General features: G+C 35.2%; 1 protein-coding gene across 2 annotated transcripts in view; it reads right to left on the reverse strand.

The window, feature by feature from the left end:
• Positions 1 to 13,322, reverse strand: part of LOC128233069 (vesicular glutamate transporter 1-like) — a 75,392-nt gene extending 62,070 nt beyond the window's left edge. For both annotated transcript variants that reach the window (XM_052946946.1, XM_052946947.1), the window contains exon 1: positions 13,188 to 13,322. The gene's annotated coding sequence lies outside the window, so the exon portion shown is untranslated. The remainder of the gene's footprint in view (positions 1 to 13,187) is intronic.
• Positions 13,323 to 14,425: the final 1,103 nt, after the last annotated feature.

Below are 14,425 nucleotides of genomic sequence, written 5' to 3' on the forward strand. Positions count from 1 at the left end.
AGGTTGACTTAGAGAGTTAGAATGACGTTGACTTAGGGAATTAGCATGACCTGAATTTGGGGAGGTTGACTTAGAGAGTTAGAATGACTGGCTTTGGGGAGGTTGACTTAGAGAATAAGCATGTCCTGACTATGGAGAGGTTGACTTAGAGAGTTAAAATGAATGACTTTGGAGAGGTCGACTTAGAGAGTTAGAATGACTGGCTTTGGAGAGGTTGACTTAGGGAATTAGCATGACCTGACTTTGGAGAGGTTGACTTAGAGAGTTAGAATGACTGGCTTTGGAGAGGTTGACTTAGAGAGTAAGAATGACTGGCTTTGGGGAGGTTGACTTAGAGAGTTAGAATGACTGGCTTTGGGGAGGCTGACTTAGAGAGTTAGAATGTCTGGCTCTGGAGATGTTGACTTAGAGAATTAGCATGACCTGACTATGGAGAGGTTGACTTAGAGAGTTAGAATGAATGGCTTTTGGGAAATTGACTTAGAGAGTTAGAATGACTGGCTTTGGGGAGGTTGACTTAGAGAGTTAGAATGACTAGCTTTGAAGAGGTTGACTTAGAGAGTTAGAATGACTTGCTTTGGGGAGGTTGACTTAGAGAATTAGCATGACCTGACTTTTGAGAGGTTGACATAGAGAGTTAGAATGACTGGCTTTGGGGAGGTTGACATAGGGAATTAGCATGACCTGACTTTGGAGAGGTTGACTTAGAGAGTTAGAATGACTGGCTTTGGAGAGGTTGACTTAGAGAGTAAGAATGACTGGCTTTGGGGAGGTTGACTTAGAGAGTTAGAATGAATGGCTTTGGCGAGGTTGATTTAGAGAGTTAGAATGACTGGCTTAGGGGAAGGTTGACTTAGAGAGTTAGAATGACTGGCTTATGGAGGTTGACTTAGAGAGTTAGAATGACTGGCTTCGGGGAGGTTGACTTAGAGAATAAGCATGACCTGACTTTTGAAAGGTTGACTTATAGAGTTAGAATGACTGGCTTTGTGGAGGTTGACTTAGAGAGTTAGAATGAATGACTTTGGAAAGGTTGACTTAGAGAGTTAGAATGACTGGCTTTGGGGAGGTTGACTTAGAGAGTAAGAATGTCTGGCTCTGGAGATGTTGACTTAGAGAGTTAGAATGACTGGCTTTGGGGAGGTTGACTTAGAGAGTTAAAATGACTGGCTTTGGGAGGTTGACTAAGAGAGTTAGAATGACTGGCTTTGGGGATGTTGACTTAGAGAGTTAGAATGACTGGTTTTGGGGAGGTTGACTTAGAGAGTTAGAATGACTGGCTTTTGGGAAGTTGACTAAGAGAGTTAGAATGACTTGCTTTGGGGAGGTTGACTTAGAGAGTTAGAATGACTAGCTTTGGAGAGGTTAACTTAGAGAGTTAGAATGACTGGCTTTGGGGAGGTTGACTTAGAGAATTAGCATGACCTGACTTTTGAGAGGTTGACATAGAGAGTTAGAATGACTTACTTTGGGGAGGTTGACTTAGGGAATTAGCATGACCTGACTTTGGAGAGGTTGACTTAGAGAGTTAGAATGACTGGCTTCGGGGAGGTTGACTTAGAGAATAAGCATGACCTGACTTTTGAAAGGTTGACTTATAGAGTTAGAATGACTGGCTTTGGGGAGGTTGACTTAGAGAGTTAGAATGAATGACTTTGGAAAGGTTGACTTAGAGAGTTAGAATGACTGGCTTTTGGGAGGTTGACTTAGAGAGTTAGAATGTCTGGCACTGGAGATGTTGACTTAGAGAGTTAGAATGACTGGCTTTGGGGAGGTTGACTTAGAGAGTTAGAATGACTGGCTTTTGGGAAGTTGACTTAGAGAGTTAGAATGACTTGCTTTGGGGAGGTTGACTTAGAGAGTTAGAATGACTGGCTTTAGAGAGGTTGACTTAGAGAGTTAAAATGACTGGCTTTGGGGAGGTTGACTTAGAGAATAAGCATGACCTGACTTTTGAGAGGTTGACATAGAGAGTTAGAATGGCTGGCTTTGGGGAGGTTGACTAAGAGAGTTAGAATGAATGACTTTGGAGAGGTTGACTTAGAGAGTTAGAATGACTGGCTTTGGGGAGGTTGACTTAGAGAGTTAGAATGTCTGGCTTTGGAGATGTTTACTTAGAGAGTTAGAATGACTGGCTTTGGGGAGGTTGACTTAGAGAGTTAAAATGACTGGCTTTGGGAGGTTGACTAAGAGAGTTAGAATGACTGGCTTTGGAGAGGTTGACTTAGAGAGTTAGAATAACTGGCTTTGGAGAGGTTGACTTAGAGAGTTAGAATGCCTGACTTAGGAAAGGCTGACTTAGAGAGTTAGAATGACTGGCTTTTGGGGAGGTTGACTAAGAGAATTAGCATGACCTGACTTTGGGGAGGTTGACTTAGAGAGTTAGAATGACTGGCTTTGGGGAGGTTGACTTTGGGAATTAGCATGATCTGACTTTGGGGATGTTGACTTAGAGAGTGAGCATGACCTGACTTTTGGTAGGATGATTTAGAGAGTTGGCATGACCTGACGTTGGAGAGGTTGACGACTTAGAGAGTGAGCATGACCTGACTTTTGGTAGGATGATTTAGAGAGTTGGCATGACCTGACGTTGGAGAGGATAACTAAGCGAGTTAGAATGACTGATTTTGGGAGGTTGAATACAAGAGTTAGCATAACTGACTTTCAATTTCTTCTCGGACAACCAGTTGATTGAAAATGTTTTCAACACAAACGCGTGGATATTATACTTGTTAGAGCACTCATGATATTACTCGCAATGTGTTTGTGGTTTAAACTGGCACATAAGTCCGAGAACTCTAGCTTGACACTAAATATTGACTAAAAAACACCTATGAATAATGAATTTGGATTGTTTGAAGATTCCCATTTGTTGTTCATTCTGCTCAAAACATTAGCAAGGGAATACATTCATGATTACTATGACGTCATTATTGTGTTTTATCACTATTCGAACTTACTAATAATTCATTATGAGTTTGCAATGCTGAATAACACATGGAAAAAATATTATTCCTAGTAACAAATGTTCAATGATACTTTTCAATGGTAATTTACAAAGATGACCATTCTTTTTTGAGCACACAACATGAAAATAACAATAGTGTTAAAGTTAATAAATTGATGGTTATTTTACAGACAGATATTTTATAATCTTTAATGATTTATTTATTTCAAACAGTGTAATTGTTTAGGCGTGACCGGGATAGAGGCGTCGTCGTGTACCTGTTTATTATCATTTCGTTTAACACTGAAAATTAATTAAGCGGAGGACACGCCAGAAAAATCATCCATGTTCAAGAACCATAATCGATACTGAACCAATTAATTCCAAATAATCATTTTCCGGAGTTCATTTAGATAGCATATGTAGTTGATCAAAGTCTCTCAGTAGGATATCGAGCGTTTCTTGTTGACTGGCAGTGTCGTCTGAAAGTAACGCCGGTAATTAAGGCAGACCCATCTTTTTTATGTTACCCAGTTCTAGGTGCATTAAACCCACGGACCAATTGAAAATACATCATCCCATATAAATCACGAGAAAACACAATCACACACAAATTAACCCTAGGGGATGGAATGTAATGACTTATACATATCCTTTTTTTAAAAAAAAAAAGAGGAACATAATGATACCATGATAATTATATTATATATTACAAGAAAATATGTATACAATACATAAGAACGTCGATTACAGTTTCTTAACGTATAATCTATGTTTTGTTAAAGCGCATGATATACGTCATAATTGAAATATAATCTCCTAGAAATTTACTATCAGAAAAGGCTTTATGTTTTCAATTTCGTTCGGTAAAATAATCCGATATTGCAAAAATACCATTCCCCGAGAGATAAGATGTGCCATGCATTTATTCGCTTTAATTAAGAATGATAAATTGGAATTAATTTTAAATTGAATAAATATGTTATTGGCGGAAGAAGAGAATGACATCATCTATCTAGTTTTAGGGAAATACAAGCAACATATCAATTCGTCTCCTCAGGCTCTGTCAACGGGATCGGGGTTGGGGATTTCTGATTTATCAGTCTCGTCTTGCAAAGCGTGGGGAACAGGTCATACCAAAGAATTATTGCGCCACTGGGAAATGAGGCTTATGTTAACACAGTTTGTTATTTTTTGTAGATCAGAATTGTGCCCGAAGAAATTGTTAACATCACAAAACAAATTTAATCAAATATTAAGTTTCGGTGGTAATTCCATAAAAAACCTGGGGCTCGTTTCATTACTCATTTACTCTTTTACTTAATACACCCTCATATTTGTAAAAATCGCAAACAATCCAAATACATTATGCTTCTGTTGATAACGAGTATTTAAATGGCAAGGCATAGTTGAAGCATTGCGATAAGATTACCAAGTCGACAGCATATAGTTCAGTAAGTAAAGCTTCAAGCCCGCGGGTCAGTGGTGCCAGCCGCAATGTCTGCTTGTTTTACAATTAAAATGTGATTATATGAAATTAATTTGCATGTTTACCACCTGTTACACGAATTAGCCCAGAGACACTGGAAAGAGAATTATACAGCGTTTTCTTTGTGAAAGTCTAGAGTAACACATTACCTCTTTTATACGAGGACGTTTTTTGCAGGATACTTTTAAATACCATGTACGTGTAAATAACAGAATTCTGTAAGCATATTCCGGTATGTGAATTGCACGTTATCGAGTCAGATAGGTCTATCAAATCCCAAATTATCTTCCCACATTCAAAACCATGAAAGTATATCAAAAAGAGTTTAATTATCAAAACTTGGTGCAGTAAAAGAAACTGACATGTCAAAATTTTCCATTTCGACCATTTTTGACAGATTCAAATTTAGATTTTTTTAAAGTGGTAATTTGAACTCATACGTATTCCTTATTACATGATCAAAAAGATAAGTTCAATTATAAATAAATACAACGACTACAAAAAAAGGTTTGAATGTGAGACACAAACTATGTAATACGATCACTATTAGTAATCAGTAACATACATTAAATTAAGTTTGTATCAAGAATTGTTTAGATGGACAAACACGCGTTAAGCAAACTATTTAAGTTCTTTTTTAACGAACAGAGACATATCATATGACAAACATGTACATTGTAAACGTTCATAATGTATGAAGAAAGCTATATTTGCATATATAAAACATAGTCAAGTTTTAAATGTTAGCCTTACACGAGGTGAAATTGAATGCAGAATAATATAAACAATGTTGTGAATTGTTTGAATCTTTTAGAAATAAATTTGCACAGATTCAGTTGAATGGAATAGCTCGTATCTTGCTTAAGAGCAACTTATTTCATTATGCTGGACCTAATAAAGTATTTTCTTTTTAAATATGTTCTAGGTATATTATCAAATACATTACAAACACAAACAAAGTGAAACTCCTCTTCAAAATCACCACTTTTACAATGGTGCAACAGCGTTGGTTATTAGCAATTTTTATATTGTTACCATAGTTTCAAAACGTTACTGGTGCGATGAAAGTCTCAATTTAGTTAAAGGAATTCGATACTTTGAAGCAAATTTATCGAAATACTCAGTGGTTTCGTTAGATTTTTTTAAAAGTACACAAAACGGGGATGTTATTCATCGAGTTGTACCGATATGGTTTAAAGTGATCAAAAAATCTTTCTTTAAAAACTAAATAGAAAGATCTAAATATTTAAATGAACAGCTGAATCCATCAATTTTGTTACATTACTAGCCCAATTACACTTTCCTCTGTAAGACTGCTACAATGAACGAACGAAAGTTTATTCAATGAAAGGCCTCCAGCCCATAATACATGTTACAATGCAAATCAAATTTAACAAAATGCATATATGTAACTAAATAAGAGTTGTGTCTCTTGGTTAACAAGTTAAGTGTTATCTATAGCTAACATGAGTTTATGAATGTAAAGAGCAATGGATTTAATATGGGTAACATTTTCCGATGCCATCATATTATAGAAATGAAAAATGTCAGTATTTCCACGAAACCAGGAGAACAAATAATTTTCCCGGATGTCATTAAATCTTGAACACTTAAAAAATACATGATATTCATCTTCAATAACAAGTATGTCTTTATCCAATAAACAATAAATACAAAAGCGATCATTTCTATCAATACAAAAAAATCGACCAATTTCAATATGAAGTTTATGACTAGATGTTCTAAATCTTGCCAATGATTTTCGTACAGGAAACGGTTAACTGATATTTAGGTATCTTTCAACATTCAATAAAGACTTAAAGCATTTATAAGTATCACAACGTGAGGAATTATTTACATCACCAAGCCATGTTTGTCTACAACAATCATCGGCAATACCAATATATGGTGAACTTGGAAGATACCAATTGCATATAACAAGGTATGCAAGGATTTTAAAATGATGGTGTAAAACTGTCAATAACGATAAATATTTAGTCAGCACATTGTATAATGGTCATATATTATGATAAAAAAATCTGGATAGTTTAGGTAGGCGTACTTGGGCAACTTATATAAAAGAAATATTGTTTACATATGGCTTTGGGTATGCTTGGATTGCCCAGGATGTGGGAGATATAAATATAGCTATGTGTCATTTTAAAATAAGAATTGTACAAAACTTTAAATGAACCCTTTCAATCTCTGTTTAATTTTTCCAAACCCCCAAAATTCACAACCATAATTCAAATCTGGTGATACAAATGCGTCAAAAAGTTGACATAACGCACTTGGTTTTGGGGGCTTGTTTTTAAAAAAAAATGAAATAAGGACATAAATAGCTTTTAAGCCTTTACCCGCAAGTGTATATAATTTCAACCATAGACCATTTTTATACATACCGTCAAATGCCTTCTTAAAATTCTTAAGGCACAGGCTAAGCGCTTGTTTCCATTTCAAAATTTACTTATGGCAGCATTCAATACAAAAATATAATCAACAGCTGAGCGACCTCTCCTAAAACGAAATGATATCGTGATTTTCATCCCGCTATGTAATCCATTTGTTGAATATCCCTGTAAAGAATTTAGAAAAACAGCAAACAATGTAATACCGCTATAACTGTAAACATGTAAGGGATTATTGTTCTTAAATTAGTGAACAAGAATACCTTTCATCCACATTTTTATATGATTTTGGTGTCTTACACGCAAGGGTATTTTTGCAATAATTGGTTCCATATTAATATAGTCTACATTAAAACGTTTCAATTACCTTTTTGGTAGTAATTGTTCAAAACGCAAACGAAAAATAGCCTAGCATTTATATGTGTAACTCTCCAAAATCTTATATTATGTTTTCATGATTATCTACGTTTCAACACCTCTTCCTCGACAAATTCTCAGTGTCCAGTTACCTTAAAATATGTATATTTAAACATTAACTTCCATTCCTTAAATGAGCGAACACATGTATTGCGAATATTTTCCGATTAATCTTCTGATATGTTCGGATTGCGAATCATCGCGTTTTTATAAAAAAAATATCTAGTTATTGTTTGTGTCAGAAGGCCATGAATTACTTAAACCAACATGTTGAAAAGTGGGGAATTATGAGTTAACGTTTTGAAGTAAAATAAATCCTTCGGTATTGTGACGTCATGTGATAAACTGTGTCCGGTTGACCCCGATAATAACATCAATCACGTACTTCATTCCTTAAGTAAACGTCACAAATGAAAGCAATATGATATTTAAACTCATCAATTTGTCCACAACGGGTCAAGAAAATTCTCACAAATTTCAAAATAAAAATCAAATTGACTAAGAGATTAACAGAAACGGGGTCGTTAATGAATAAGAACTAGGCAAACCGAACATGGTAAGAAATTACCAATAATTATAGTTAAAGTTATCACATTGGAGCGGTTAGCAAAACTACAATCAAAATTACTGGAGGTTAAACCGGTTTTCTATTAATTAACCTCACAATTTTTCTTATATGTATTTAACACTCACGTACTTGGTGTATTTTGACTGAATCACGGCAGCCCTGGTTGACCTAGAGTGGTGATATCTCTGAGACACGGATTCATAATGCTAATGTTGATAAATGAAATAAACATGTCTGTATCTATTAAAACGATCATGTCAGCAAAGTGGCACAGTTGTCATTTAATATTAATGGTGCTTCTCCTGTTCTGATTGGAACAAATTATTTCAATCGATTGCATGCACATGTGCGAGCTCAAGATAACGGAGGAAATGAATTCAGTTTCATAAGAACGTTTGAAATATTCATTCTAAATGTCTTTGTTTTTTTAATGTTTTTTACCAAATCATCTTTCGAAAGGTTTAGGTTAAGATTAAACGCTCAAAGATTTAAAAAAATTCAAGAATATAAAGTCGAATTAAATAATAAATGCCACCAGTTTCACCCGGTCCATTGCCCTACGAGGCAGATGAAATTCATGTTTAACAACTATCAATTATATTTGAAATGAAATGCAGAACCTACAACTGTTTATAGCGTTTCAATTTCACAAGCAATATAACATTGATATTTCAGATCACAGGTTTAATAATGAAAACTAAACGTGCCTTTGAAGTAGAGATAATATTAAAGCTGCTCATAATCGTATTAGAGAGTAAAGAAAACTGAAAAGATAGAAAAACACAACGGCAGACAATAGTCAGTGTACTGTTTACTTATAAAGATGCCGGGAAAGACACATTTTGAGCTTAAAAAATTTAGTGTTTATTTTATCTTGTTCAAAGTTAATTCTATTTGCGTGGCAGAAAACCTGCAGGCAGCAGGTAATTTGATTCATTGTAGCAGGCGTATGTTTGAGTAGGGAACAATAAAGCAAATCTAGACTTTTAAATCGATTATCGGAGCCATTAGATAACTATTTGATGTACAGATAATTACACCGAGATATTTTCAACATGAAAGGAAAAGAATAATAGCATGTTCATGTCCTTGCTTGAATTGTTCACTCTGAAACTCGTATAAGTAGACCGATTTTCATCGCAAGTTTCCCCCGACAGATCCCTCTGATAGCAGGCCGGAAGCACCACAAACCACGAGTAATAGTTTTCCGGTGCACGCATGATCAGCCTTCGATCCTGCTTGGACGGGGACGATCGTTCGCACCCGGGTATGTTTATTAGGGTATATCACGCATGCGCATTGATTTGTCTGTGAATACTTTACGAATTGATGTTTTTTAATTACTCAAAGGCTTACTTGAAGCGTGTTATAGGTTGCTCGAGGGACAGAAAAGAGTTTCATGGGCGCAGATACCAGGAGCCGCATCCAATATAAATCTTTGGTTAACCATTTATCTATGTCGAGTATTGTTTGAATCATATCGAGGGAAAGGAGACTTATAATAAAAGAAAGCAAATGCATTAGTCAATGCCAAAACAATTGCAAGTGGATGTGTTGTAGGCTCTGACGTCATTTATAATCACCGTACTCGCTGCAACCCATCCCGCACTCGACACCATAACTTGAAACCAAGATAGAACACAGTTTCGACAGATCGTAATTCTCAGACGCTTACTGGAATTAACTTTGGCACTTAAAGCCTTCATGTTCAATAGAAATTTGAAAATTCTGCAATGACATCCACAATTGTATTTAAGCCCAAGTTGCATAAATTTCCCACTTTCGGGAATTAGTTTCATAAATGGTGTAATGGTGATGTTAAAGGGATACGTGATGGTGAAAATGCTGTGAGCATACGTATTTAAAGGTGTTTATATGAATATATGTGGCTTTGTACAACAATATCAGCCATTGCGTACCGATGAAACAATTTTAGATAACATTTGGACATTCTTACTTATAATTAATAAAAGCGTTTGTCCTGAAACAGAACAGTGTAATCCCAGACGAAAAAAGTATTTTGCCTGGTCCCTTTGGATGTATATACCAGGGTTAAAAGGTTTAAGTCTGTATAAGTCCTGTAGCGTTATGACATGTTGCAGACAGCAGTAATTGTATGATTAGCAGCATCTCACAGCGACGGAAGACGGTCAATCCGCCATCAAAACAGTGGCACTGACAAGAAAATTACAAGGTTTCGCTGAAAAACTCCTTATATCTCCGGTTTTATTAGATCAAGTCGTTGGAAAAGAAAAACAAAGGCGTTGTAATAAGAATGGAGAGATAACGCTTTATTTGTCAGTCAGTATTCGAATTTTGTCATAAAGAACGCCACAGACAATATATGCGTGACAAGTGATAACAGAACATTATCATTTTATAATCATTGGGGAAATGTTGCGACTAATCATTGAAGCGATATGTGCCTTTGTTATGCGAGTCTTCCTTGATATTGGTGGTTTATCCTTTGTTATTGTTGAATAAATACTCTGTACACAATAAAATCGTTTATTGTTTTCGTTTGGTTCTGGAACAGGCCCAGCAGATACGTTTACTATAAACGTCATATACGTTGCGGTATCACCAAGCCAGGAAAGTTTCTAGTTCAGTGAAAACGACAAAGGTTTTAGAAGGCGAAATTCCTTTACACTCGATAATCAACTGTCATTACAAACACAGCATTGTCCCGACCAGTAATTGAATTTTGATGCTAAAATCGCTTTTCTGAATAAAGCAGATGAAGCTATGGTAGTTTGTTTGACTAGAACAGACAGACGCCGGAAATGCGGATCTCTATGACGGAACTCAGTTAGAATAGTTAGAGTTTTCAGGTCGCCCGAATGTCTGGCTCGTAACTGTATACGCGGTGTATTTTACCGAAATTATCATCTATAAGACGCTATATATTTTCTGAGGGACAGGATATTGCATATGATACTTGTCCATGCATAACTGGTTTTTTTTTAATTAAAATTCAAACTCACTATATTCCTAACCTTGTAATGCCATAAGCATTATGTTAAACGTGTTAAGCTATGTTAAAGGCGCACAATATAGGTTGTAGCATTTTTAAATTGCATTAACATGTTTAACTCTTTTGATTTTAATGATCAAAACAAAAGAAAGCATATGATTTTTGTACAAATAAATATATATAATAGCGGTATTTTGGCGCTTTTATAAGTGTGGGAGGTTGTGGCCACGTAGCTATTAAATGGAGAGAAAAACACACCATAGAGTCAACCAGTTAAACCAAGCTATAAAACAACATAATGCATTTAAATCAATAACAATGTTCAGCATCACCCTATATCTTGCGCCTTTAAAACGTATACTTAGAAGATAATATTTCCCATTTTCTGGCTTCCATAACTTTAATGTAGATATTTATTTCTTTTATGTTTACTACACATTAAAACACGTCCCAAAAGGTAATATATATAACGTGCTCGCTGAAGTTCTTTATCTGCCCATTTTCAAGCATTCGGTGATTGTTTGCCGGTGAAATACCGACACCTTTATAAACAAAATAGTTTAATGTTCACACAGTTAAAACATATTTTACAAATCGACAAGAAGTTGCTATAAGTCGTTTTGAGAATCAATTTTGGTTCAGTCTGAATGTACGTGTCACCTTCTGACATGTTCACAACAGTACTACATATGATACCATTAGAACAAATTCATGACAAATGCAGATTATTTATTTCAAATTATCTCCATTTGAAGTGAAATCGGTGTTTAATTCTTTTTCTAAAATGTTAACATAAATCGTATCTACACATTCCTTGCTAAAGGTAAACATTTTACTTTTAAAACATATATGACGTCATATGTGTCGTCAACGCCTGTGTATACACAAATTTGTCTCGTGCCTACAAAGACTTGATAATAAGTGTGAAGTTGATGTGGAAAAGAAAACAAAAAGTGAAGTTGATGTGAATGGTTGTACGAGGAAGGCCTGACAGCTTGGACTGTCAGCCATCTGCCTGCGAGCTGATGCTATTCATCACTTTTTGTACATACCTGTTAATTACTGTTTGTTTTGTAACTTTGTTCATCGAAAGTTGTGACCCAGATTCATATCATTTCAAACAAACCCTCATTCCACTCATCCTTCATATGAAAGTGTTCATTTCGTAACTTTGCTCCCCCCTTCATAATACGGTGTTAGATTATTAGTTAAACGTAGGAACATTTTACAATTACTTAAAAAAGCCAAGGTGACTCATTGTGAACATTCCAGTGACATATCGTGGCATCAGTGTAAATATGTGACTTTCATCTTTATCTTTTCTAAAACATATTTTGTACCTGTATATATAAGTTCCAGTTAGTTTTGTTCATGTGTTTTGTCAATGCATGTTTGGTGGGGCGCTCTAAACCCCACCCTCATGTTTGTTTTATATGAATAAATTTTATGAAAAAGAAAAAAAAGTGAAGTTGATGTGGACTTAAGCGGCTGATTTATTCTTTATTCTGTGTTTGAAAGAAACAAAAATATAAAAGTATGAAAAAATACACATTCTCACCCAACTACAAAAAAATCGAAACAAAATAGCCTCTTGTAAAACTTGTAAAGGATCGGAATATCTTAGAATATAAGTTGGCATCAGTTGCTGGAATTGGTAATGCACCAGCAATTGCCAGGAAATATAATAAACGCTCAACAGGTCGATTTTTTCAATCGTCTAGGGAATATATTAAATAAAAAAAATACTTCACCGTAAATAATAAATGAACAAGTTTTGCAAAAATGGCAGTGTAAAATGACAGTTACTGATAAATATTGCAAGGAGGATATAGAGAAGGAGATCTGCTTCTGTTTCCAGAGCGAATATTGTAGTTCAATTATTATGTGCATCTGGGGATTTAAGTCAAACAATTTCACGCCCTTGAATGAAAATTTGTTGACATTTTAAACAGATATTTTTTTTATCTGAAATAAGTTTTTCGCCTTCATCCATCAAATATTTTTCATACGTACGTACACTTACTACATGCATGCAGCAGTGAACAATGTGTATCGATATGAGAGATATATATATATTTATATATACACACATATATCGTTATTGCTTATTAAATATTCTACATTTAGTTTGGAACACTCATATAGCCTTGTTGTTTTCTTTTCCCGTCATTTTTCGCAATCAATCTTCCTTTAGTTACTAGAAAATGAATGTCTATTTGTAACACAGCTAATAGAAATTATGCAATAGGTTTGGCGATATGTTTGTAAAAGAACACCATGTTTTATTAATGTCTGCATGTAAAGTAGGTATTAACTAAATTTACTAAAATACGTTTATAAATCAAGTATAAGCAAAGCAAACATAATATGAAAAGTAAACGTACCGTGAAACTGTACAGGCAAAAATGCTTTAAAATAACTCCATGTTTCTAATTGCCATTACAAGACGAAATAACACGGAACACTAGATGATGAGCGTCGATGATTTCCGTTGCCCACACGTGGTCGCTGGCCTCTGTTCCTCCTCCAATACCAACAGTCTTGTATTGCCTGCAACAGCTCTACCGAAAACAGTTACAAACGGAAATAGACTATTACGCATGCCCGATTCACTTTCCTGCAAATCGTAAATAATTAATTCTCGCGCGTTTAAAGTAGTGAGAATATAGCTTTTATTTACCAGCTCTCTCATGAGACCATTAGGAAATTGAATTTCCTGAAACAAAGCCGCCAATGGGCTCCAATTGTTATCAAAGATACTGAACAAGTCAATGACGCTATGCAGAGTAAATGAAATCAGTAGTAAAACTCCTGCGCTCCATATTTAGAGTTTGATCCATTGATTAGAGAGGGTCTGGAAACCTACATGATGCACTTCTTCATCTCTTAAATGATTTTCCGACTGTGTCTACACAGCAGACACGAACACGTCTGAACAGAAGACCGAGTTACAATAGGGAATACTAATTATTTTATCTAAATGCTTATGAATATGTTCAGTTATTCTGACTTTTGTACCAAATATTTATGACAGAAGAGTTCATATGTTATCATTTACTGTAGAATGCATACAAAGTACTATCATTTCAAACCAGGGAAGTACTGAGCTAAAGATATATATAACGATACTTTCCAACATCCATCTGTATAACTCAGCATCTTTAAGGGGTTGGTCAATACCGACAGTACTAAATTAACATCGTTTTCCATTAACAAAGGGCGTGTATAGTGTCCCAGGGGACGGGCTATCTTCTACAAGTCAATTCCAAGCAAAGAGCTTGCGTAAAATGGTGACTTTATTATTTGTGCGGTCATTATTCCAATATGTCGGTGTGCTGGTAGAAGCAAATCCCCCGGGAAGAGTTGTCATCCTCGATTTATGTTAAGGTTCGTTTCGACAAAGTAAACCTAGATAAATATCAGAAATATTAGTGTTAGTTTGACATGTAAGATGATTTATTTCAATATAAAATGTTTATGATATTCATTCTAACCAAAAGCGTTTTTGAATGCGTTTTAATAAACGCTTACTAGTCGGCACAATGCAATTAATGAGTGCGTCACCGTTCTCAACAATTGTGGCATCCCTAACAATTTAAACTAAATGTCTTCGATGATATGA

The sequence above is a fragment of the Mya arenaria genome, chromosome 4 (genome assembly GCF_026914265.1).
Source record: "Mya arenaria isolate MELC-2E11 chromosome 4, ASM2691426v1".
In the NCBI taxonomy this organism is placed as follows: Eukaryota; Metazoa; Mollusca; class Bivalvia; order Myida; family Myidae; genus Mya; species Mya arenaria.